At 41.6% G+C, this 26,536-nt stretch overlaps 1 protein-coding gene across 14 annotated transcripts in view; it reads right to left on the bottom strand.

Annotated features, from left to right (window-relative positions):
• The window catches only part of TCF4 (transcription factor 4), a 364,743-nt gene that overhangs the window by 157,068 nt on the left and 181,139 nt on the right, over positions 1-26,536 (bottom strand). Inside the window, exon 1 of one of the 14 annotated variants that reach the window (XM_060280357.1) lies at positions 5,146-5,165. The exons of the other annotated variants lie outside the window; for them this stretch is intronic. The gene's annotated coding sequence lies outside the window, so the exon portion shown is untranslated. Of the gene's footprint in view, positions 1-5,145; positions 5,166-26,536 lie in introns of those variants that run through there. 14 annotated transcript variants of the gene reach the window in all.

Here is a 26,536-nt window from a genome sequence, read left to right as displayed (position 1 = left end):
CCAAAACACAGAAAGCAGCTGGTATAAAAATCAAACTTTCAACCTAGCCAAAAGGCAACTCAGGATTCAGCCTGTTGCCTGCAGTCATATGATAGCTGGATTCATATAATACTGGAACCTATTTAATTCCCTGGGATTATACTTTATGAGCACCACAACTGAAAAGGCCTTCCGCCTGATACGATATTCACCAAGCCACAGCTGACACGAGTCACCTGGGGCATGGCCTCTGAAGTTGAACACATACCAGAAAAGGTAGTATCTTAGGGACAGATGCGCCAATGCCTTCTGCTTTGCCTTGGCCAAGTTGTTTTACAGACTACAGTGAGAAGGTGGGGAAGGTTTATCCCTCCATTCCCCAGCCACAATAGACATGGGAATTCTGCCGCCGCCCCCCCCCCGGCCCCTGTGACTATGGGGCTTAGTAACAAGAAAGTAAGAAAGTTACTACTGATGCCAAGGGGGACCTATTTACTAAGTCCCATAGCTGCGTTAAGGGAGGGTTTTTTTCACCCTGATCACAGCTAAGAAGTAACCCCCCCCTTCCCCATATACTGCTGTAAGGATAATAGTTCTTCTCCCTTCATCTCTAATAAATTAAGGGGGGAAACAGAAGACTTGAATTAACTATAATGCATGGTTTCCCCCCAGAGTTATACCTACTGAAGCAGCTGTATTCTGAGAGCCAAACGCAACACAACAAAGATAGCCATATTTTTGTCCCTGTGTCAACCCCATTCTCATGTAAAGCAGGGAACTCATTTTTCACATTAGAAAGGGGCACACAGGTTAGGAAAACTTAATATTTCACAGCCTTAACTCCATATTCTTACCGGTACCAGTGCTAAGACCATGAAGAGGCAAGAGTTTAGTTCCTTCAAACATATGCACATTTTCAATGTGAAACAAAAAACAAACAAACGCCTATCCCCATTCTATATGTGAATGAGACAGACAAAGGGATAAAACACGTGTTTACAATTATTAGGTTCAGTTTGATACTGAATTTATTCAGGATTCTGGAGCGAAATCTGCTGTTGCCCTGATGCAAAAGATGATTGGCGCCAGGTAGATAGTACCGTGTTTCTCCAAAAATAAGCCATACCCCGAAAATAAGCCATAGTGATAGGCGGTTTAACCTTGTAGGTTAAACTGTACCATACTTAATAAAAAAATAAGACATCCCCTGAAAATAAGCCACCATGTGTTTTTTGAGGAAAAATAAATATAAGACAGTGTCTTATTTTTGGAGAAACACGGTATCTCTCAATGGTGGAAACAGAATGTCAAGGTGCTTAAAGAACACAACCCAAACAACCCTATTTACAGTGGTTTCAGGTAACCCATCAGACGTCCATGTTCTTCAACAAAATTTCACTAAGTGGGTACATACTATTTCAGAGGGTTCCCCCTCTCATTGGCATTACCTTAAAATGCATAATGATGGAACAAGCTATTGTGTATTAATGTCAATGATAATTATTTTAATTCTTCTCCTCACTCCCTCTCCACAGTTGCAATATCTCATGGTTGAGCTACAAGATTAAATTTCACTATTAAAAAAATATCAACGATGAATTAATTTCCCTTAATTGCACACTTTGAACATTGAACATGATGGATAAGTAGTCTCATTATTTGCCTGCTAGCTGTTCTTTTAGGGTATAATCATGGATTAATCCTGGGCATCATTTGGCTTTTATTTTAAAAAGTAGATGACCAGAGATGACATGTTTTGATGATGAAGATGCTGGTGACATTAAATAGATCCCACTGAGCAAATCACACACACACACACCCATCTTTTGCACCAGAGAAAGCAGAAATGTTGCTCGGATCTTCCAAGTTCTTACACTGGAGTACTACTGAGGCAATTGATTTTATGATTAGGCAACTTTTAATATTCACTGTTTTTAGATGGAGACTTTCACATATTTACATGCATCTTTCTGGCATGAAACTTCTCAAAGCTGCCCAAATGAAATACCTAGATTTTGCTGAACAGAGTAACAAAAGCTATTGCCATAGCTTTCAGCGATTAGTGAACATCCTAAGTGCCAGTTTCTTTAATTCGAGGCACATACAGAAATATATAACCAAAGTATCTTGTGAGTAAACGTTATCAATAAATTGTGTTATTGGTCTCTACTTTGCACAGATAGTGTGTGTGCATATACATCACACCCAGAATCTCTATGTGTTCTTTATTAAGAACTGCAATAAAATTCAATGGCAATCTTCTTAGGAAGCTTGATGTTGCAGCAACAAACTTGTACCTTTGAACACCTGCTGAGACCACTGGATCAGCGCTCAGAGAGGTCTATCCACAGCTCCAGGGGAAGTATACCTCTGAATAAGCAATACTGGAAACAAACAACTTGTATGTTTCTTGTGTCTGTACTGTTTGGAACAAGTCTGGCTGGCTGATCCAAGTATTCCACCATTCGGATGAGGCTCTGAGCTCTGCCAGAGGGGCAATGTTGCAGGTAGGAGAAAGCAAGCAGCTAAGCGCACATAGGACTTCAGCTTCACGAGTATTGGAAATGTATCAATTAAATCGTGCAAGGGCTAGGAGAATAACATTTGTTTTCTATAAAACGTGAATATTCCACCTTTCAGCTTAAAATGCCTTCATGGCAAAAAATTATTACTTCCCAAAAGATATTCAGTTTAAATGAAATAGTGTTTGTGATCTTTCTATCTGAAATGCACAAGGACTGTGGGCAAAAAATGCCTAGTCAGTTGATGTGTCTTTGAGCACATCCTTGAGCACATAATTCCACAGCATGCTGCAATCACCTCTTGCTTAAAAAGTGTTCCGCTGGCAAACTGTTTCAAAAGACTCACTAGCCTATCAAGATGATTAACGTCAGTCTTTCCTGTGCGTTTCAACTATAAAGAGATTGCTCCATAAAGTCAAGACATTTTAGATTGGGTGGATTGTAACTGGATTCTTATTTTATACTACTTCCTCCGCTCGTTTGAATAGGAGAACACGGGGTGGGAGGTGGGGGGGGAGGAGTGGTGACAAGTGCAAATACCCCTGAACAAATACTATACTGAAATTTGGGAGCCCAAATTAAAATTCCAATTACAGTGGTACCTCGGTTTACAAACAGTCCCGTTTATGAACGCCTCCGTTTACCGCGGACTCGGAAGTGTTTACACCCGGGTTCCGTGACGTCGGATGCACAGAGCAGCTCGTGCATGCGCAGAAGCTCTCTATTGGCAGTTCGAATCACCACAATGGGGTGAACTCCCGTTGCTCTGTCCCAGCTCCTGCCAACCTAGCAGTTCAAAAGCACAACAGTGTAAGTAAATAAATAGGTACCGCTGTAGGCAGGAAGGTAAACGGCATTTCCATGTGCTCTGGCTTCTGTCACGATGTTCCGTTGCACCAGAAGCGGTTTAGTCATACTGGCCACATGACCTGGAAAGCTGTCTGTGGACAAACACCAGCTCCCTCAGCCTGAAGCAAGATGAATGCCGCAAACCATAGTCGCCTTTGACTGGACCCCATCCAGGGGTCCTTTAACTTACCTTTACCTTTTTACTACTAGTGTTTCAGGATTTAGGTCCTAGTTTAGGACTGTAATAGTTTGAGCAGCTGCCCTTCCTTAAATTACTGGGCATCTGAGCCAGAATGATGTGCTCCTACCTCTATATTGTTCCTATATGCCTTGCTGTGGGAAATTGTTTTCTAATGTGATCAGGGCACACCTTCATTATTATCTCTTGTCTGTGTTGTCTTGTACAGTTCTTCATGTCTGTGTTTCTTACTTTTTGTGTTTTGCAAAATTGGAATCCTTAAAGCTTTCCAATAAAAGCGAGCCTAAAACTTTCTAGAGTGGTAAGCTTTTCCATGTGGAATTGGGTCATATGAATGGTTCAAAATGCATCATGCTTTTTAAGAATCTTCAATATATCGACTGTTGAAAATTAAATAGCCTTGGAATCAATGTTCCTTTAGATGTCATGCTCCCCAATGGCACCAGTCATTGTTTGGAGGATTAGCAATGAACCCTGTCTATGTTCCTGCCTCCTGGCTTAACAGAACATTTCCTGGTTTGTCAAACCACTATTTGCCGTGACACCCAAACCACCCAATCGTAGCTTGAGTCATTCTTCCAAACCAGGATCACAAACCAGGGTTGTTATAGAGGACTAGAGAACACAATATTTGAATGAAGTCATTGACATTTTTCACTTCAAAGTGACCTAGTTTCTGTGGCTCCCACTGCGCAGTGATTGTATTAAGTCACTGTGCCACAGAACAATGGATCATCTAAATCTAGTCCAATTCTCTCCCCCACCACACACTTTCTTGACTAGGATCAACCTATCACAGTTGGTCAGGTCACCAACACTGGCTCATGACTACCTTGTACACATTACTGGATTGCCAGCAGGGCCAGAAGATACAGCATAAGCAGTACATAAGAGGAAGTGACTATCATTTCAGGTATGCTGCCTAAGGAAAGGCAAAATCCTACTGCATGATCCCTTTACTGGGGAAAAGAAAATCTTAGGAACCACTCCCCTAGGGATAATTCCCTCCCTTTCTTCTTCCCAGGAATAATCTACAGTTGTCGGGGACTGGGGTAACGAAACACACCTTCAATTGTCAAGTACAATGTAAAGAGTTTATTGTGCTATAGATTGGGTAGTTCCCAACCCCTTTGACGTGAAATTTACTTGGCATGGTGACCCATAGATTTATTGCTGCATGATTTTTGGACCTCAAGTCTTTGGCAGCCATCAATTTCATGCATTTTAATTGCAATCGAGAAAACACTATGCAACCCACGGCCCACTTGCAGTTCATAACAGACAGGTTGGGAAACACTGCAAAATATAGTATAGTATGTGATAAAAAGGTAAAGGGGCCCCTGACCATCAGGTCCAGTCGTGTCCGACTCTGGGGTTGCGGCGCTCATCTCGCTCTATAGGCCGAGGGAGCTGGCGTTTGTCCGCAGACAGCTTCCGGGTCATGTGGCCAGCATGACAAAGCTGCTTCTGGTGAACCAGAGCAGCGCAGGGAAACACCGTTTACCTTCCCGCCGGAGCGGTCCCTATTTATCTACTTTTGATGTGCTTTCGAACTGCTAGGTGGGCAGGAGCTGGGACCGAGCAACGGGAGCTCACCCCGTTGCAGGGATTCGAACCGCCAACCTTCTGATCAGCAAGCCCTAGACTCTGTACAATTCACCAAATAAGGTGTGGGTTTTCTGTTCAGAGGCATGTCTGTAATATAAAACAATACTGAATTAAAATAAACATTTGGCCAGCCAAACATTCAAGTGCAAATCAAGCATTGCAACATGTTTTATTAATACACTTCTCTGTTAAAAATTCTTATCTTGAAATAAACGGAATGGTAATAAAATATCGCACAAGCACAGCTCCAAGTGGTGGAGAAATCCTTTTTGTTTCCCCCATCCCTGGTGGTCCTGTGCTTACTTTGCAACACTACAGAAAACACCTGAAAGTGTGGTAGTCTCAGGCTGCAGGAATTTAAGCACGGAGCAGGAAAATGCAGCTGTCTTGTTAAAGCCAGCTGGGTACATAGTGGTGTGTAGTATTGTTACATGCCAAGTGTGTTTACAAGGTGTGTGAGGGTTACTGGAAAGATCATGACATGATGTGGATAGAATGCCTCCACTCTACTGCCTTAACTGTTGCCCAAATCTGAAGTGGACTCATTTTATACAGGCTCCAAGCAGCACACGTTTTAGGTAGAAGCACTCAAATTTTTTGGACAGACATCAAGAAAACAATAAGCTAGGCCAAAAATCATAATATTTTAATATATATATATATTTAGTAGAGGGCTTTTTTCGTTGTTAAAACACCTGCTACCCCTTTAAATTGCAAAGAAAATCAAGTGCCATTGAAACCAATGGAATCTAAGCGCACAGTTAAAGCATTTAAGTTCCCAGTGGTTTCGAAAGGACTTGGGAACAGCCAAGTTTCTACAACTTCATGATCCACCCTTGCATGACATCAGAGTCTGGTTGCTGGGGTTTTTTATGTGCTTTTTAATGAAAGTCAAGAGCACAACAAATGACATAGAACTTGAAGGAAATATTGAAAGAAATAATAGAAGCACAAAATTAATTGCACAGAATGTGGCACTGAATTAATTAGCTGGAACCACAGATTAAGATGACCAGAAGTTTTCTTTTCCAGCAGGGAAAGGGGTATTGCTGAAGTATTATTCTACCAATCAGACGAGTGTGAACTACAACAGAAATTATGCAGAATATGGAGTAAGATTTTAAATATCTCTTACAGATGTTTTACAGATATTTGCATCATCAGGTTGCAACCTTTAAAAAAGGTTCTAGGGCCTAGGGTTAGACCAGGCATCCCCAAACTGCGGCCCTCCAGATGTTTTGGCCTACAACTCCCACGATCCCTAGCTAACAAGACCAGTGGTCAGGGATGATGGGGATTGTAGTCCAAAACATCTGGAGGGCCGAAGTTTGGGGATGCCTGGGTTAGACCTACAGAGAGCTAAGCAGGGAGGAGTGGGTTAGTCTGCTCTCTCAGCCAGCATGAGTGTTTGTTTTTTGCCTGCTCATCCAGTGAGATATCTGCTTGCAGGTAAGAGAATGTGTTGATTGCAGTGTGCCGTACTGCCTGATTTCTGGCTGAGCTGGGCTGTGAGTGTGGTCCAGAACCTCCCTTGCTATAAGAACAGGCTCTGCTACAGGCAGTGGGGTCGTCCCCAAAGAGGATGACAGCAAATGGGGTTTTCATTGTGGGTCACCCATCACTGCCAGTCAGGATGTGGAATTGTAGGCTAGGAACTGTGGCAGAAAGGCCTGTTGACCTTACCTGGGATGAGAGCCCGGTAGAGGGGGAAGTCTGGCTTGACAGGGTTCCCTTAGAGTCAGAGACAGGGCGAGGACTTACCACCTTCCTCCTAACAGTGTGGGATGCTGCTAGGTATTAGTTTACTATCTGTGGCCCTGATCTCCCAGTTGTATAATGTGATATTGGATAATGTGATATTGGATGGAGGTTCTAAAATGTGTCTGGGTGGGAAGGAAGCAGTGGGTTGCAAAGATGCTGCCCCAGTTTCAATGGTAATGGGCAAGGGAAGATATAGTCAGAGTGGAAGGGCTGACTACCATTCAGGGTAGACACACAGATATTTGGTTTCTGTTCTTTGTTACAGCCTTCCCACTCCTCAAGAAGGTACTGGTAGCTTATCCCCTGAGTCCTCTGGTTTGGTGGTGCTATTATTGGATGCCAGATTAGTCCATGCCAGATTAGTCCATGATAAAACCATGCTCATCCATCATGACTTGACTGTGGATGAAAGGGGCTGATATGGCTTGCATTACTGAGACTTGGATGAGTGAGTTATGTGGGACTGACCTTACTTATCTGTGCTCATCTGGGTGCTTAGTACAGTACCAGGCTGGGGAGGGGGGTGTTGCTATTGTCCATAAAAGCACCATCTCATTTACCAGAAAACCTATTGATCTTGGAATGGGGCTAGAGAAGAAGAAGAGTTTGGATTTGATATCCCGCTTTATCACTACCCTAAGGAGTCTCAAAACGGCTAACATTCTCCTTTCCCTTCCTCCCCTACAACAAACACTCTGAGGTGGGTGGGGCTGAGAGACTTCAGAGAAGTGTGACTAGCCCAAGGTCACCCAGCAGCTGCATGTGGAGGAGCGGAGACATGAACCCGGTTCCCCAGACATAGCTGCCAAGTTTTCCCTTTTCTCGCGAGGAAGCCTATTCAGCATAAAGGAAAATCCCTGTAAAAAAGGGATAACTTGGCAGCTATGTCCCCAGATTACGAGTCTACCGCTCTTAACCACTACACCACACTGGCTCTCTGTACCTGGTGTTGAGCTAGGGTACAGCTCAACTGCTGTTGGATGCTGCTGGTCTACTGACTAGCCTGTTGCTCAGCCGCATCTTTGATTGGGCTGGCCAACGTAAGTCTCTGAGATATTGCTGGGGGACCCCAGGTTGATAGTCGTGGGTGAGTTCAATATCAATACAGGAGCTGCCATTGGGCTGGGTCAAGACTTAATGGTCTCCATGACAATCATAGGGTGCACCTTTGATGTAGCCTTTGACCCAATATATATCAGGGATGGACCAAGGATGGGGGACAGAAATACATTTGTTGGTAGCTTCATGGCAATGATGGAAGTGAATTGCATTAATATGACAGTGCTACAAAAACTATCCTGAATTGCAACAGCATATCAAGCTACATCATGGATTGCAACAGTGTATAAAGCATAACAAATTTACAAATTACTAGCAAAATATCAGTATGTACACCAATCTGGTTAAAGAGAAAGGACAAATGTTTTCTAGCCACCTGCAGTTAAAAAGTTCTCACCGGATGAAACCAACAGGATTTTTGCAGCATGAATTAAGGTCAAGCTTGAGAAAAAACTTGCTCACATAATCACCTTGATAGGTTGGCAGAAATAAAGTAAAATAAATTGCAACTTACACTGTCATGCTGTGCATGGCTACCTGAAAGCAAGTGCCACTGAATTCATTGGGCCTCACTCTTGCATTAAGTCCGCAAAGGATTGTAGCCTCTAAAGTTTATTTTAACTAAAGTATGCATGAAACATTCCTGTGAATGACCTTGTAATTATTATAGGCACTACAGGAAAATATAATATTTAGAAAGGAGTCGGTGTGCTTTTAAATGAAAGCTGAAGGGAAAAAAAAGATTTTATTGACAGATCTCCCAGAATTGTGCATGCTGTAGATTTAAGTGCATCACACACCTAGCAGGTGCAGATTCTGCCAGTGAGATACACACAATGTTTTGTTACCTGGGTGCATCAAGATAACCAGGTGGTATCTCTAGCTGAGCCAGCAGCTTCCTATATATAAATGCATACAGAAAGTGAGAAGAAGAAAAATATGTGTGTGTTTTAAATAAAAATGAGGGCATAGTTAGCTTTACAGAAATGAAAGGTAAGGAAGGATGGTTTCACAGCTGCTTGTAGATATGAAATCTATACTGCCTTATAAGTTATTTCATTTCACTGTAGGTTTTTTGCTGTCGTTCAAGATGCTACTATAAAGAGACCATTTAGCCTGTAATCTGACTGCCATTTACCTGGAAGTAAGCTCTACTGATTTCAGTGAGACTTGCTTCTGAGTAAACATGTACAATATTGTGCTGTTAGCTATTTATTTATTTAGACTTATCGTTCATCCCATCCCTAAGGCTAAGATGCAAATCTGCTACTTCAAAGACCCACCGCAACTGTGAAGTAACCAATTTTCACTAATCAATGCTTTAGCCCATTCCTAGGTTGAGGGAGAAATAAATACCCCATGTTACAGGGATATTATATATCAAAGGAATTTCCTTTGCATAAAGGATGATGATCAAAATGCCATGGAAAAAGGATCCTGATTTGTTCCTTATACCTTCCCCTAATGATCTGTCTTCTAACAGCTACTGCAGAAAATGAGTCTGGTGTTGCATGGAGATTTTAAAGGCTCTGTGGCAAAAAAAGGCTGATTATTTTCTGTTCAACTTTGGACCTTTGGTCAGAACATTTGGTACCAATGTGTGCAACTTCTTTAGTAGTGATATTATTTTCTTCTTAAATGCTTCTGATTACAGTGGTACCTCGGGTTACAAACACTTCGTTACAGACTCCGCTAACCTACATCGTGTTTCAAGCATGGACTTTCCCTGCCCTACCTGGATATGTTGGGGATTGAATCTGGGACAACCTGCATGTAAAACATGCACTCTTAACATCCTTCCTTGTTGTGATCCTTGTTGTGCTCTTGTTGATGTCAGCTGCACTGAGCCCGGCTCTCACTGGGGAGGGCGGGGTATAAATTTATTATTATTATTATTATTATTATTATTATTATTATTATTATTATTATTATTATTACATCCCTGGAGACAGCTTTTAAATGGTAAAAAGAAGGACCCCCCCAAAGCTGTTTTTGGTGGCTGAAATGGCACCAAATCACCTCTCACAGAATAATTTAGAGAACTGGGCAGCCATTTCAATCCATTCAGCCATAGTAAAAAAATTCCTTCAGTAGCACCTTAAAGACCAACTAAGTTTATATTTTGGTATGAGCTTTCGTGTGCATGCACACTTCTTCAGATGCATGCACACGAAAGCTCATACCAAAATATAAACTTAGTTGGTCTTTAAGGTGCTACTGAAGGAATTTTTTTATTTTGCTTCGACTCAGACCAACACGGCTACCTACCTGTAACCATTCAGCCATAGGTTATGCTAATGGTCTCCTTACATTATGTATTGTTGTAGCATCCACACAACATTATTGTCATATATATTTATATCTCCCAACTATATCCAACTATATCCTGTACACACACACACACACACACACACACACAAATTGGTTTATCCCCCTCTGTGCCAATCTCTCTTTCTAGTGTTGCAAATGTTGCAAACTGGGGGCGGGGGGAGATCAATGGAACGAGGAACTTATTTTCTATCTAAAGGGTGGATCCATGTCATCCTTCATTTTATTATTCACTGAGAGCATCTCTGACACAGACCTCCATAGTGCCGATGGGGCAACTACTAATAACTCCACTCTAAACATAAGCTCTTTTGTGAACCTAAGTCCTAGCTAGTGGCTTGAGGAGTGGTTCCATAAGTACCATTAGATGCTAGGCTCCTCAGCAGCACTCCCTTGAGAAATCTTCAAATGTTGGGTGGGATGTACCAAAATTGATTGCACTCCGAATCTCATTTTGGGTACATACCTGCCTTTGCAGCTTGCTTTTGCTGATTACAGACCTATTTGAAGGAAACCCATAGTCTCTGTAAATTCGCACTTTGTCCAAACAGAATCCTTCAAATGAACTTTGTTTTGCAATCACTGTTACACATTCTGTTTTTTGAATCCCGACACTTAAAACAATAGGTGTCCAAGACCTCCTCAGAGAAACTTACATCATTTGTGTCTTTCTGCTTGGTGTTGTTGCTGTTAGCTGGAGTATGTTGTTGTATGAGTAGACCAGAACAGAAGACCTTGGTGACAACATCCAATAACTGCTGTAGTTGACTAGGGCCATGTTGGCCAAAATGTGCCCACTAGAATGACCACACATTCTACGGTCCCCAATTAGCTGACTAAATCTCAGAGGCACAGGGACTAGAATAAAGACTTGTTTGTTGCAAGAACATCTGTGTGGCTTCCAGATAACTGACAGTGGGTATGGTGCACACTTAGCAGTTTTCTGTGCTTGGACGATGATCTAGAACCAGTTCAGTTCCCCTGCTGCATACACCACTCTTATATTGATGCCAAATGAATATATTGATGCCAAATGAATCTTCGCCAATCTCAAAATCTCACTAGCTTCATTGTGAAGAGATCTCAATTTTGTTTCCTTTTGCCTGTTCAAAAAGTGTCTGCTCAGGTGTAAATGCTGATAACTTAATTCTGGATATCCAAATACTGAATCCTATCCTTGAAGTGACATAGAGTCAATCATCTGGCTCCCAGGTACAGCCTGGTGTTGGTTGATTGGTGCCCTATGAAACCTGATTCTATTCATGTGCTTCCTAGATGAAAACTAGCTACGAATGTTCTGTGGGGTTTCCAAAAGTGCCCACCTTCAGATATAGTTCTTGCGCCTCAACAAATCAAGGTATGATCTCACTTTTCTTCTAATGGTCACTACTTCATGTGATTGCTTTGTGATCTGACATTAGAAGAGTAATTAGAAACTACTGAAGTGGCTGTTTGAAATACCAGCACCCCCACAAACTTTGCAAGATGCATGAGATCAATTGCACCTAGCTAAGACCTTAATACATCTCACGGTCAGGTGCCTCTGCTCATTAGGGCAGCTGGTTGGTCACGATGAGAACAGGATTCAGTACTAGGTGGGCCACTGGCCTGGCTGAGCAGGCTACTACATCAGCAAAAGATGGGCAGCTATCTCCCACCGCCCCAACGCTGCTGGAAACAACATTGTGGACGAGACACATAAATATATAAAGTATAGAAAAAAATCATTATGTTGCCTGAATAGAAAAATTCCTGGTGCATACCGAAAATCTATTTTGAAATGCATCCAAAGATGAAAGTGAAAACTACCCATAGAAATCAATGGAGGAATCAAAAATTTCAATGTAAATGGTGCTGGGCACAATCACAACCGCATGGCAACAGGCACGGAACTTGGAATGACCGCTGGAGAAAAAGGGGAAAGCTGGCAAAGGAGGGTGGATTGAAGTGGTTTGAACCCTCAACAGAAGCAACCTACGCTGCAACACTTTTCTCCCAGAGCACCACTTGCACAAACTATTTAAAAACTCTTATTGCCATCGCTGACATGCGGGGTTATTTGCAAATGTAAAGTACAATTAATTGCTGGCCCTTTTAGTTCATAATATTTAGGGCTGTGGGTTATTAGAGGTGTTTTTAATTGATTAACTGTTTTGCTATTAACTGATTAATGAGCCAATTAAAATAAATATGACAGTATCTCAATACAGGTGATATATTGAGGAAATTTCATCACAGCAACATTCCTTCAACTAACTATCCATAATACATATCCAAGTATTTTTGCTGATATAAAAAGGGAACTGCTGACACACACACACACACACACACACACACACATACACACACACACACACACACACACACACCGTCCTGCCCATCTCAAAAGGCTTAAATGTGGGAGTCAGAGCACAGAACTAGACATTGCACTTAAAGAAAAGTTGTTATTGTTGTTGCTTTTAATGCAAACAGCAGTATCAGCTAGGCAGATGACAATTAGTGTGATTGCAGCAGGCAGGGAGGGGCATTTAACCCTTTCCTCCCCTCTCCTGTGGTCCTGAAGCTGGTGTTTATATTGGGAAGAAATCCCACAATGGGAGACGTAGAGCTGGCTTCTACATTTAAGTGAACAGGAATGTATGAATGGGCACAGCGTCATCATGCGTGTACCAGCCAACATGTACCAGGAAAGAGTTGAACGTAGTTTGATTGCTATAATGCAATCCTCTCTGAAACCCCCACTTTGTAGAAATATCTACAGGATAAATCCAATAAAACATATATATTTAATGTGTAGTTAATGAAAACTGGCCTTTCTGTTCTCACCACCGCCATCGTTAAAAGGACCATTATAAGTTTCTGCCCCAGTGCTTTGAACCTAACATAACCAATGCTCTTCCCAGATGGTGAACAACATTTCAGAACTAAGGAAGTGGCACTTCTCCCCCTCCTGACTTTCAGAGGGTTCTTGCCTGAAAGAGGAAGAGAAGGATGAACAGAAAGCAGGGAGGGAAAGCGGCCAGAAGCAGTGGGCGAGAGGAGGCAAATGGGTGCAAGAGAGTCATGCTGGTTATGTGGATAATAATCGCACTGAAGAATTATCTGCAAAATTACTTATAGTATCTAAGCTTATTATTTGTCACTACTAAGATTTAAGTCCATTAAAAGAAAATTTACGGGCTTGTTTTGTTTTGTTTTAATCTCTTTAGCAAAGGAAAAATTAGTCACCTTGGTACAGTTATGCTAACAACACCTTGTATCTAAGTTTTTGCCACTGTGTTGGGTTAGTTAATGCATGGGTTATAAATCTAACCCCATATGTTCCAGTAGTATGTTTCTTTTTTAAAACAAAAACAGAAACAGCAAAAATGCCCACATGTATTATATTGAAGACATACATTCATTTTATTAGACGTTATCTGGATTATTTTCCCCAAGATGGATTTGAAAAGCAAATAGATGGGAGCGATCCACATTTCAACCTCAGCCTCTGTATTTGATAAGATCCGCTTTCCTATTATATCAAAATGCAAAACCCTCCAGAGCCAAGCTACTTCTCTTATTACAGAAAGAAAAGTTTTTATATAAAAAATCTCCAATAAAAATGCAGACAGATGGTTGCATTCCATCATTAACTTCAAAACAAAATAAAAATATTAACTTCTCCACTCCTACTAAACATACCAAGACGAATCCTGTGTCTGGTAGACAGACACTTCATCCTAAGCTGAAAAGAACAATAATGTACCCTTCTCTCTTTGTTATTATTTACTATTATTATTAAATACCAAGAGCTCAGAGCTATTAGGAGATGAGGGGGGGAAAGTATAACCTAAATAGAGAAAGGCTTCTGAGACCTGGAGCTTTCCAGTATTGCCATGATGAATCCACATTGTCATTTCTCCCCTGCCTCTTTAAAAGCACTGAGGGACTGTTCACTATTAACAATAACAGCAACCTATAACTCCACCCCCCCAAAAGAAAATATTTTGCCCAGGGTCATCTAGTCCAACCCCCTGCAATGCAGGGATCTCAACTAAAATATCAATGAGAGGTGGTCATCCAACCTCTGCTTTAAAACCTCCAAGGAAGGAGAGACCACCCTCTTCCAAGGGAGACTGTCCCACAGTTGAACAGCTCTTACCACCAGAAAGCTTTCTCCTGATGTTTAGTTGGAATCTTTTTTCTTGTTACTTGAAGCTATTGGTTAGGGTCCTACCCTCCAAGTCCTACCGCAATTTGGTGTCATCTGCAAATTAGATTAGCACACACACACACCCCAAAAAAACCCTCATCAAAGTTGTTTAGAAAGACACTGAACAGCAGGCCCAGGACAGAACACTGTGGCACCCCACTTGTCGCTTTTCCCAAGGATGATGTGGAACGATTAATGAGCGCTCTTTGGGTTCAGTCAGTCAACCAGCTACAAAAGACACTCAACTGGATATTTTGTTCACCGATTCTGTAGAGGTCAAAGGCAATGGTTTTAGGTGGCATCCTAAAAGGTACCCATCAGCGGCATGCAGGCAGAAACAACATTTGGTGATTCCTCCTCTCCCAATGCACCGCTTGAATCTATTTAGCAGGGTCTCCCACACATCTGGAGAAGATTTAAGGAGAGGGAATAAAGGGGGGGGTCCCCTTCTCCCAAAGCTTTTTTATCCTCTACCTTAGGGAGGGATGGGAGACTGCAGCGGGAAGGGTACATCTCTGAAAACTGCCTCCCTCCCCTTTCTACTGACTGATGCCTTCCATCAGCAGAGGAGACAACGCTACATAGCACTCTCGTTTGAAGAAATTACACTTTCTAGATGCGACCTGCTGGCTTCCTTGAACCTCATCTGCCTCTCTAATGGGTTGCTATATGTGCATATACTCCTGGTAAGAGAGTTTATTCCACGCTGTGTCTGTTCAATACTGCAGCATTGAGGCTTGGGTTTAGGGACAAAGGAAAACAGAAAGTTGCCTTACACTGAGCCATTGGTCCGTCTAGCTCAGTTTCGGGCAACGGTTCTTCATGATTTTAGGTCAACTCCACCTGGAGATTCTGGAGGTGGAAGCTTTTGCACGCCAAGAAGATGCCCTACCACTGAGCTACCACTATTCTTGCCCGCATGGTAGTCAATGCAAATTGATAATCAGCAACATTATCGGGAAAGATCAGCTAACGTTCCGCTGCAATGTAGCCCACAGCTGTACATGCGATAAAGCCCATTTAGTAGGCTTCAATGCAGCCATTATTTCTGTCCTTTTCTCTTCCCCCCCCTTTTAATTTCAAGTTCTACACTCAGAATGCCACAAAGAGAATTACAGGTTAAGCTTCTGAACAACTGGAGAATGTGGCTCAGCAGGGGGGCATGCTATTCTTGGACATTAGAAACAGCTGTGTTTATTTTCAGTGACCAGGATATTACTAAGGTAGTGTTTCTTTTCAATTCAGAGGGTCACATTTTTTCCAGAATACCCATGTTCCTCTTAGCATTGAATTTCATTGTTATATTTCCGCAGCAATGACAAAGAAGGCAAGGACCTCTTTGACACACATCCAGGTGAGTTGTCCTACAGCAGCTAATTATAATTATACTGTATATGCAACGGCACTTATTTCAATCAATTCAGCAAATGTTGGTCTGATGCCTAACCCTCAAGTCAATTTGATCCATAGCCCTGATCCTATGCATGTTTACTCAGAAACAAGGCCCAAAGAGTTCAGTTCGGCTTGCTTCCAAGTTAAATGCGCACAGGGTCACAGTCCGCATCAATTTTAAACCTGTACTAGTGTATAATCTAGAGTCGACAGCATCCAGGAAAAATAGAAAGAAAAGAAAAGCTAGTGCAGTCTAGGGAAGGGCACTTATTAATATCGATTTTACCACTTTGGTTTTTTTTTACCAGGAAATTCGAAAAAATAAACATCACACTAGCATGCCCATACAGGAATGCAACCTGTTCAACTTCAACCTTATATGCACCTATATACTGAACCATTCACACAACCAGGAACCAGGTGTCAAAGAAGGGAATAGCAAAACAGTCACAGCATTCCAGTCAGGAATCTTGCCTGTGAACTTGTGCAGAACTCAGCATGGCCAAAAGGACTCTGAGTAATAGTCTACAACTTTAGCTACTTCAGCCTTTGACCAATTCGTGTCTTGCTTTTTCTATTTATGTATTTTGATTCTGAGCTGTTAAAAAAAAATAAAGTCTCCTACATATCAACACTGTCTCCAAAAAATAAAATAAAATACCAATGCAAAATGTGTACAAGCTTTGTACGGCAAAGGTTAACATAACATTACTTATTTTTATTTATCATAAAATAATAGGTAATGCTATTTATTATTAAATTAATTTTATGTCAATTTATTTATTTATTATTAAAAGCACCCCAGCTTTTTTGCTTCAGATTGAGGCACTTGTGGCATATTGGATCAACAAAATCATTTTTTTCTTTTTATGTGCAATCATAATTTAGAATCCGAACCTACTGACTGAATGAAGTAACCACAACCTGAGCAAGTAACAAAAACCTAACAGCATGTATCCACTGTAAACAACCGAAGATCTGGACTGTGCTGCAAGTGAGACACCACCACCAAGCCTTGATGGGAGTAAATTTCACTTGCCAGGAAATGGTGCAGCGGCTGTGGAGCTTTACTGTTCACCGGAGGGTCCCAACTGGCTTGCTGGAGAAGCATGCCACTCTTAACACTGACAGCTGTAGCCAAAACATGTGCCTTTGGCATGAGCCGCAGGAGTGTGGTGAAGAACATCAACAAAGGATGTCCTTGCGGTAGACTTGGGAATCCAAACTGGAGATAATGTTAGAATATCCTCTACTGCCTGAAGGAGTGCAACATAAGGGAGAGTGAGGACTAGGATGCTGACTGGGCAGGGCAGACCCATGTGATGGGCTTCTCCCACATGATTGGAAGGATGTTCAGATGCACAGAGAGCCAGTGTGGTGTAGTGGTTAAGAGCTGTAGGCTCGTAATCTGGTGAACCAGGTTCGCATCCCTGCTCCTCCACATGCAGCTGCTGGGTGACCTTGGGCCATAGCTGCCAAGTTTTCCCTTTTCTCGCGAGGAAGCCTATTCAGCATAAGGGAAAATCCCTTAAAAAAAGGGATAACTTGGCAGCTATGCCTTGGGCTAGCCATACTTCTCTGAAGTCTCTCAGCCTCACTCACCTCACAGAGTGTTTGTTGTGGGGGAGGAAGGGAAAGGAGAATCTTAGCCGCTTTGAGACTCCTTCGGCTAGTGATAAAGAGGGATATCAAATCCAAACTCTTCTTCTTCACTTCCTCAGGGAAGCAACTCCTATCATTTCACAAATGAGGTCAAGTGTGAGGACCTGGTGAGACTCAAGTATCTGTGAGTGCCCAAACAGCCACTCACAGAAGCCAGAAATCTAAATTTGGGGTGCTTATGCATTCTTCGTCTCTACAGCTCTTGCTTGGATTCCTGGGAAGAAGGAATTTAATGGAGCTGCATAATGAGGCCCTCTGTGTCCTATAATGGATCAGGGGTTTGCCTGAGCATCCTATTTTGGACAGCAGCTTCCTCTAATTCCTCCAATTTCAGCTTCTTCCTGCAATTACTTTTCATCTGTTTCTAGAAAGCAACCAACATGGGGCTGAGTTATACCTCCAGCGAGAGGTGGGGTGGCGAGGAAGCCTATTCAGCATAAGGGAAAATCCCTTTAAAAAGGGGATAACTTGGCAGCTATGCCTTGGGCTAGCCATACTTCTCTGAAGTCTCTCAGCCTCACTCACCTCACAGAGTGTTTGTTGTGGGGGAGGAAGGGAAAGGAGAATCTTAGCCGCTTTGAGACTCCTTCGGCTAGTGATAAAGAGGGATATCAAATCCAAACTCTTCTTCTTCACTTCCTCAGGGAAGCAACTCCTATCATTTCACAAATGAGGTCAAGTGTGAGGACCTGGTGAGACTCAAGTATCTGTGAGTGCCCAAACAGCCACTCACAGAAGCCAGAGATCTAAATTTGGGGTGCTTATGCATTCTTCGTCTCTACAGCTCTTGCTTGGATTCCCGGGAAGAAGGAATTTAATGGAGCTGCATAATGAGGCCCTCTGTGTCCTATAATGGATCAGGGGTTTGCCTGAGCATCCTATTTTGGACAGCAGCTTCCTCTAATTCCTCCAATTTCAGCTTCTTCCTGCAATTACTTTTCATCTGTTTCTAGAAAGCAACCAACATGGGGCTGAGTTATACCTCCAGCGAGAGGTGGGGTGGCTTATGAGAAGACCCTGTTCCAAGTGGAGGCCAGATGGAACACTGAGCAGCTTCTCTGGAAGAGGTGAAAGCATCTGGGCAGCATTGTATGGATCCATATCAATTGTATAGTATTACTGAGTACAGCTTCAAACACTCAGTAGAAGACCACACCTATATATTAAATAAATGTATAAATACATATAAATTACATACACAGGATGGTTCAAAGGAAGCAATATCTCATAGACCAGGCGTAGCCAAGATTGCTGAACTCCAACTGCCATCATCCCAATCATGAGCAACAGGATTCCCCCCCACCCCAGCAACACCTGGAGGGCAGCCACAATGCTCACCCCCATCATGCAAGAGCAGAAAGTGCTTCCATGCATAGCAGCGTTGGTGGTTTTCATTTACAGGCAATATGTTCTACCACTCCCAACTTGCTCATTGGATCAGCTGCACTGTCTACTCATTCACCATACAATCCAACACTCCTAAAATATATCCTTCCCCGATACAATGGAAAGGGGAGAAATGGAGGGACCAAAGAGATATAAGAGAAAGGAATTTATCTTCTGAATTCCTTGCTTTTATTTGATTTAATGCTATCTCAATACAACATTTATGTGTTTTGATGTGCAGAGAGCAGGAAGGAGATTTGATAATAGGCAGAGATAACTTGCCACGAGAGCAAGAATAAATCTACTTATTTGACTAATCAAAAAACATACTTAGTGATTTGTAACAGAAGAGCAAAAATGAACTCTTGCGTCTCAAGAGGTCTGCAATATGATCTTCACAAAAGGTAGCTTGCCAATTTAATTGAGGTAGTAGTTATTTAATTTTTTTATAGATAGGTATAGCTTTCAATAAAACCACATATGCCTATAACACTGCAATGGCAGATGTGTCTCGATTATTAGAGGTGGGCTCTAGGGAATATATACAACCGATCTTGAAATCTGTAAGCAGCTGTTTGGGGGTGTGTGTGAAACATTGCAACACACACACACACATGTTCCTTAAGTGCAGTAATGTTTTGTTATTTTACTGCAGGTGTATTACAGAGATGAAATTTAATAACTTATTGTATACAATACCAATAAAGCAGGAAAGATTCCAGGCCCTGATGTTCATGAATAAAGTACAAATTAAGAGACAGATAGTGTGAAATAGTGTGTGTGTGTGTGTGTGTGTGTGAGAGAGAGAGAGAGAGAGAGAAGGGGGGATATTTGTCACCAGATCACCTGATTGCTATTCATTTTAATGATCTGGTACAAAGCAAGAGTTTGCAAAGACTGATGATCACAGCACTCATCTACATCCAACAGTAAGCATGTGTGCACACTGGGTACGGCAGGGTGGGATGTGGGTTAAAAGTGTAAAACATAATATAATATAATATAATATAATATAATATAATATAATATAATATAATATAATATAATATAATATAATATAATATAATATAATATAATATAATATAATATAATATAATATAAATAAATAAAATGGCCTACCAATAATCTGATTCAGGCGACACAAGTTAAAATGCCCAGCAACTATGAAAATCAGTGGGCAATGTGTGGCCAGCCACTGTACCTCACCCTAAAGATCCATGTGAAAAGGATCTAGGAGTCTTGGTACACCACAAACTTGACATGAGTCAGCAGTGTGGTGCAGCAGCTAAAAAAGCCAATGCAATTCTGGGCTGCATCAATAGGAGTATAGCTTCTAGATCAATGGAAGTAATAGTACAGGCATCCCCAAACTTCGGCCCTCCAGATGTTTTGGCCTACAATTCCCATCTTCCCCAACCACTGGTCCTGTTAGCTAGGGATGATGGGAGTTGTAGGCCAAAACATCTGGAGGGCCGCAGTTTGGGGGTGCCTGTAATAGTACCACTGTATTCCGCTCTGGTCAGACCTCACCTGGAGTACTGTGTCCAGTTCTGGGCATCACAGTTCAAGAAGGATACTGACAAGCTGGAACGTGTCCAGAGGAGGAAAACCAAAATGGTCAAAGGCCTGGAAACAATGCCTTATGAGGAACGGCTTAGGGAGCTGGGTATGTTTAGCCAGGAGAAGAGAAGGTTAAGGGGAGATATTATAGCCATGTTCAAATATATAAAAGGATGTCATGACACCATCAAAGCATTCCTGACAGATGGCTGTCAAGCCTCTGCTTAAAGACCTCCAAAGAAGGAGACTCCACCACACTCCTTGGCAGCAAATTCCACTGTCAAACAGCTCTTACTGTCAGGAAGTTCTTCCTAATGTTTAGGTGGAATCTTCTTTCTTGTAGTTTGAATCCATTGCTCCGTGTCCGCTTCTCTGGAGCAGCAGAAAACAACCTTCCACCCTCTTCTATATGACATCCTTTTATATATTTGAACATGGCTATCATATCTGCTCCACTTCCGAGTGGGGAGGAGTTGCGGATGGACCACATGGCCACCCACTCGCCGCAGGGGCAGGACGATGTCCCGCGTCATCGTGAGGGTTCTGGCCATGTCATGGTCCGTAGCTGACCAATCCTGCTAGCCGTGGGCGTGGCCGGGACCTTTTAACCAGCTGCGAACTACCAACTGGTAGTATCTGAATGTTTAACTAAAATACTGAACAATGCATTTTTAACACCAAGTGGATCATATTTATAAATGTTCCTCTATGATAAATATTCCGAAATGACTTATTGGGAAGCTTTATGTTCACTTTTTGATGCATGTCAAGTGAAATAATTGTTGTACTGCTAATATTACATTGCAGTGATATTATAACTTCCATAATGATTACATACTGTTATTATAGACTGCTTATTTCCTGTGAATCATTTCAGTACAAAATTATTTACGGAAAATGCAGTATATAAACTGCCTATGCTAAAATCTCCCTGAAAATAGAAAGCAGGCATCGAGTGGGGCTGAAATCTTCCTCCCTTAGTTTTCATTTGTCCCCTGAGTTTTCTATTTGCAGAGGGTGTTTTGTTGTTGTTGTTGTTGTTGTTGTTGTTGTTGTTGTTGTTGTTGTTGTTGTTGTTGTTTTACATAAAGTGTCATCAACCACCTATATTCTGAAGTAGCATACTGCATTTCTATAGCCTTACTAGGATTAATTTCTGCTTCATGTTCAGCCTCATTCCCCAATATACGAGAGGTGGTGGGCTCTCCTTCCTTGAAGTTTTTTAAGCAGAGGTTGGATGGCCATCTGCCATGCATGATCTAGTTGAGATTCCTGTATTACAGGGGGTTGGACTAGATGACCCTCAGGGTCCCTTCCAACTCTACGATTCCATGGTTCTACAAGTAGTTATTGCTTACTGTTGAAGAAAATTGAGGCAAAACACTGAGGAAGCTCAGTGGTGGTACACAGTGGAAGGAAAAAGATGTATTACTTGATCCCTGCAAGAGGCACTGATATGCATACTGCCAAGGCCACTGCTTGAGTGCAAGATGCAGTAGTTTGCAGTGACCATCACAAACCATTGATGTAATCAGCTTATGTAATCCCTGCTCACCCAGTGCCACCTGCTAGTATCAACACAAACCATTAAGTGGTGAAGGATGTCCATGTACCACTAATAAGGGAACATACCATGTTGCTTAAAGCATGGCACTTCCTAGTTTTTATGCCATGGGGGAAAGAGGTGCAATAGATATTGATGCACTGACGTTGTGGTCTCTCAGCAAGAGAGCTTATTTGCTTGCAATGGTTTTAGTGACTCACTCACAAAAAGTAGAAAGAGAGAATGTAAGAAGCTGGTTTTTGATTTGGGATTTTTATTTCACTTTGTTGTTGTTGTTGTTGTTGTTGTTGTTAGAATCATAGAGTTGGAAGAGACCACAAGGGCCATCCAGTCCAACCCCCTGCCAAGCAGGAAACACCATCAAAGCATTATTGTCATATGCCTGTCAAGCCTCTGCTTAAAGACCTCCAAAGAAGGAGACTCCACCACACTCCTTGGTAGCAAATTCCACTGCCGAATTTGCTACCAATTTGTTGTTGTTGTTTTGCTGTAAGCATCTGGTAATATTTGTTTGGGCACTCATATCTACAAATAAAGGGTCAGGCTTCTTAGCTCTAATAAGAGTAATTTCCATTCACCTTTCAGGTCCTGTCAATTCCCCCCCCCCATTTATGAGCCTCCTTTAATCTCTGCTTGAACATTTTGCAACAAATCGAAGATGGCAGGCAGCCTCTCACTCTGCAAAAATAGTTATTTCTTGACTATATTTTGCTATAATGAAGTTTTGCTGTATTTTAGTAACAGGCTGTTAGAATAGATAGTTTCTGCACGGTCCATGAACTTTGTGCTTCCCCTAAACATTTCACCTGGTAGACAGGTTGTCAATGAATGGTTCAAAAATATTAAATAATTTTTGACAGACTTCTACACATGGAGGTATGTGGGTATAGGGTTACAACATTAGTACCTTTCCTCCAGAAGATTGATGATAAAAACTATTTATTGACTAACAGTAAATATTTTGAGTACTGTATATTTCCTAAGCATATTTCAAAGCTCCAGTGCTAACCATTAAGGGCATATATAGTTCACAATAACTTGCCCGCATATTGAGGTCATCTTCTGAGGTCCTTCTCTAGGCAGCCCCACCTTCAGAGGTTTGGTGGATGGTGCCCCAAGAAAGGACCTTTTCAGTTGTGGTGAACGACCAAGTAACACCCTCCCTGGGCATAAAGGTCTAAATAAACAGAGTGTTAGGGAATTTGCTATCATGTGATGGTGGATGGCACAAATACCTTTGAGAGAGGATTATTCATTCATGGAGGACAGATGGAGCATCAGTCACAGTAGCTAAACGAAACCCCCATTTCAGGAGTGGAGCACTTGAGAGACGAACAATGGGATAATGGCTTCATGCCCTGCCTGTGGTCCTCTGGCAGGCAGTTGACTGTATATTCTGCATGTTTATATTTTATTATCAGGTGGACTTTATTTTTATTGGTGATTATAAGCTACTTTATTGAGGAAGTGTCTCAAGCATGGGGTATATAATAATAAATAAAACAAATACGGATGGAAACAAGATTCCTTTCGCCTGGTTCAGCAGGACTCATCTTATGTTCTTAAAGTATGCAACATCTCTTGCTTCTTGTAGTTCAAAAATAAACATCATTTTATTGATGTGTAGAACTGCATAACCACATTTTGAATAAAATTTGATAGGCCTTTAGCAACCCGCTAAAAATACATCAGCACTTGGATCCGGCCCTGGTCGCCTAGGGCTAACCACTTTCAAGCATGACCAAAAGAACTTTATTTATTTAAGAACTTATACTCTGCTTTTCAAAGCAAAACGTAAAAAATAAAAAAGCCTTCAGAAAGCTTCTTACAATATTCAGTGAGCAGTAAAAACAAAAAACAACCCCCCCAAACACCCAGTTGAATATTGCAAACAATACAATAATGTAAATTCATTTTCGTTTTTTACAAAACCACAACAAATTATTATCAGTGAAAAGGCTTGTCTTTCTGGGAAGGTATGCAGAGACAAAAATAGCGCCCAGCATATGACAAAAAGTACAAGTTGCTGTTGCCTATCTAATTTCAAGGGGAAACAGATTCCAAAATACAAGGGCCACTAAACAAAAAGCTCTAGTCTTAACAGTCACAGGGCAAGTCTCCAGCTTATGTGGAACCCCAAGGGCCCCCCAGATGACCATCATCACTGGGGCTGAGATATAGGGGATAAGGTGATCCCTCAGAAACCCTGGTCCCAAGTTATTTATTGCTTCGTATGATAACATCAAAACCTTGAACTTTCAATTCCTATGGTTTTTTTTCTGCCCATCTTCTTTGTTGGGATCAGTCATTTGCCTCCATGACTGTTGACCGAGCTTGACCTTGCTATTTTACTTGGCTAAGAAGAGCTTGTTTTCTGCATTACATAGCAGGTAATCACTATTCTTGAATTATTGTTCTTCACCCACCTCCCCTGGCCTTTTTCCAGGAATCTTTGAGTCTGTGTTCCTTTCAAATGTAAATCGGCATTGTCAAAAAATGTCCAGCCACTTCCTTATTTTTGAGGACAATCAGAACTACGTAGGTGCACTCAAGCATCTGTTTCAAGGATTAGGGCTGCCTGTAACTGGACTTTACACAACTCTACACAAGAATGTTAAGTAACATTGTACCATCGTGGAAAAGTTATGAATAACATGGCTGTTACATATGGACATCATCTGTTTCCACTGATTTATAGAGCAATTTCTTAAGATGAAGACAGAATTACAGTAATAACTCTACTTGCAAATAACTCTACTTACGAATTTTTCTACTTGCAAATGGAGCTCCGTCCGCCATCTTGGATGCAGTTTAGATAGGATTTTTCTACTTATGAATTTTTAGATAGGGTTGCTTCGACTTACAAATTTTTTCTCCCAATGCATTCCTATGGGATTCGACTTACAAATTTTTTCAACTTACAAATGTGTGTTCGGAACGCATTAAATTCGTAAGTATAAGTACCACTGTAGTCAGCTGAGTATTTATTTATTTATTTATTTATTTATTTATTTATTACAAGAGAATAAGTTGTGTATTGGTCTGTGAGAAATGACAGGACTTTCAGTGGTCAGCTAAAAGGTTATTATAATGGAGGGGGGCAAATAAAACAGGGTTGGTGAGCGGAGATGGATGAACATTGGGAAATGCTGATTTTCTATTTCCATTGCAGGGGGGGGGGGACACCAAAGAGCTATGGGGTGATTAAAGGAGATGGCAGAGACAGAGAGGGGGGGAGGGTAAAATGGGGAGAAAAAAACAATGCTTTATTCAAACTCACAAGGCAACGATAAGGAAACAAGGCAGCAATTTTGAAATGACTGGCTGGGAATCCACATGGCCAAACATAGGAACTTCCAAGTAGATATATCCTTTCTATAGGTCTTTCATTCACAGGATGACTTACTTTTGCTGAGCATTACGCGTAGGCATTTACTGTTAGACAGATTTGCAACACCATCATATATCTGGACACAAAGGAACTGTAACACAGCTAAATAAACATGCAGGATCAGTGACGGTACTGATGGCAGCACTACAGCAAACTCAAACCTATAATGAGCATGGAATAATTTTAAATAAGTAAAGTATTCGCCAGAGCTTAGAAATGAATCAAAGGACTGTTATAGGAATAGTCAGGAGGTTGAATGTGAAAAATGCACCCAGTGCAGCTTTCTTTCTACGTTTTTTGCTTGAAACAAAAGGAAAAGCTATTTTCTTTTTCCATGAAGTATCTAAAGTCTCAGGCAGCTTGAATGACAATTTCACAGCTCAAGAGGACTTTGCTCTAACTAAAGTCGGCAGGGAAATCTTGTTGCTTATAATAAGGAACCAGTATAAATTATTATTAGTTACAGAAACACACACAAAGCTGTCCAAAATCGCATAAGACTACTTCCCCAGCCAACAAAGAGGGCCCCTCTGAAAATTGCAGTTTGTTCCACCACCACCACCTGCAAAAAGGAAGCATGTGGTCAACCTCCTCCTCTCTCACTTAGAACAACCTCTGCCTTGACCCTCAGAAACCAGATACACAGGAACAGGCCTTCCACAGGAATTGAAAGCTTTACACTAGAGACACAGCACTAAGCTGTTCATTGCCTAAGCTATCTGCTCCGAGCACTTGCAGCCGCATTCCAAAGATGTTTCCGTTGCCCTGGAATGGCTGTAAATTTACTTTTCTGTGGAATTCCTCCCAGGAAAAAAAAAGTGGGGTGAATTGCACTTGATAACACATGCAGCCCTTAAGTTCTTGTCCCAGCCACTCTCATGTCTCATTTTCCACAAATCTCTGGCTACAGATCTGGACAGAACTGATGGCTTATCTGAGTAGGCTGGAAAGTCAAAACTTGAAAAAGCTAACAGATGCAAGAAGGCAATGGAATGCCAGCTCTAAGGATACACTAATACTAAGTGTGTGTACTTTTCAAGGCAAGATCCTATTTAATTACTTGAATTGTTTATATTTTTCT

This window comes from Zootoca vivipara, chromosome 11 (assembly GCF_963506605.1).
Source record: "Zootoca vivipara chromosome 11, rZooViv1.1, whole genome shotgun sequence".
Lineage (NCBI taxonomy): Eukaryota > Metazoa > Chordata > Lepidosauria > Squamata > Lacertidae > Zootoca > Zootoca vivipara.
This window is presented reverse-complemented; position numbering and strand designations above follow the sequence as displayed.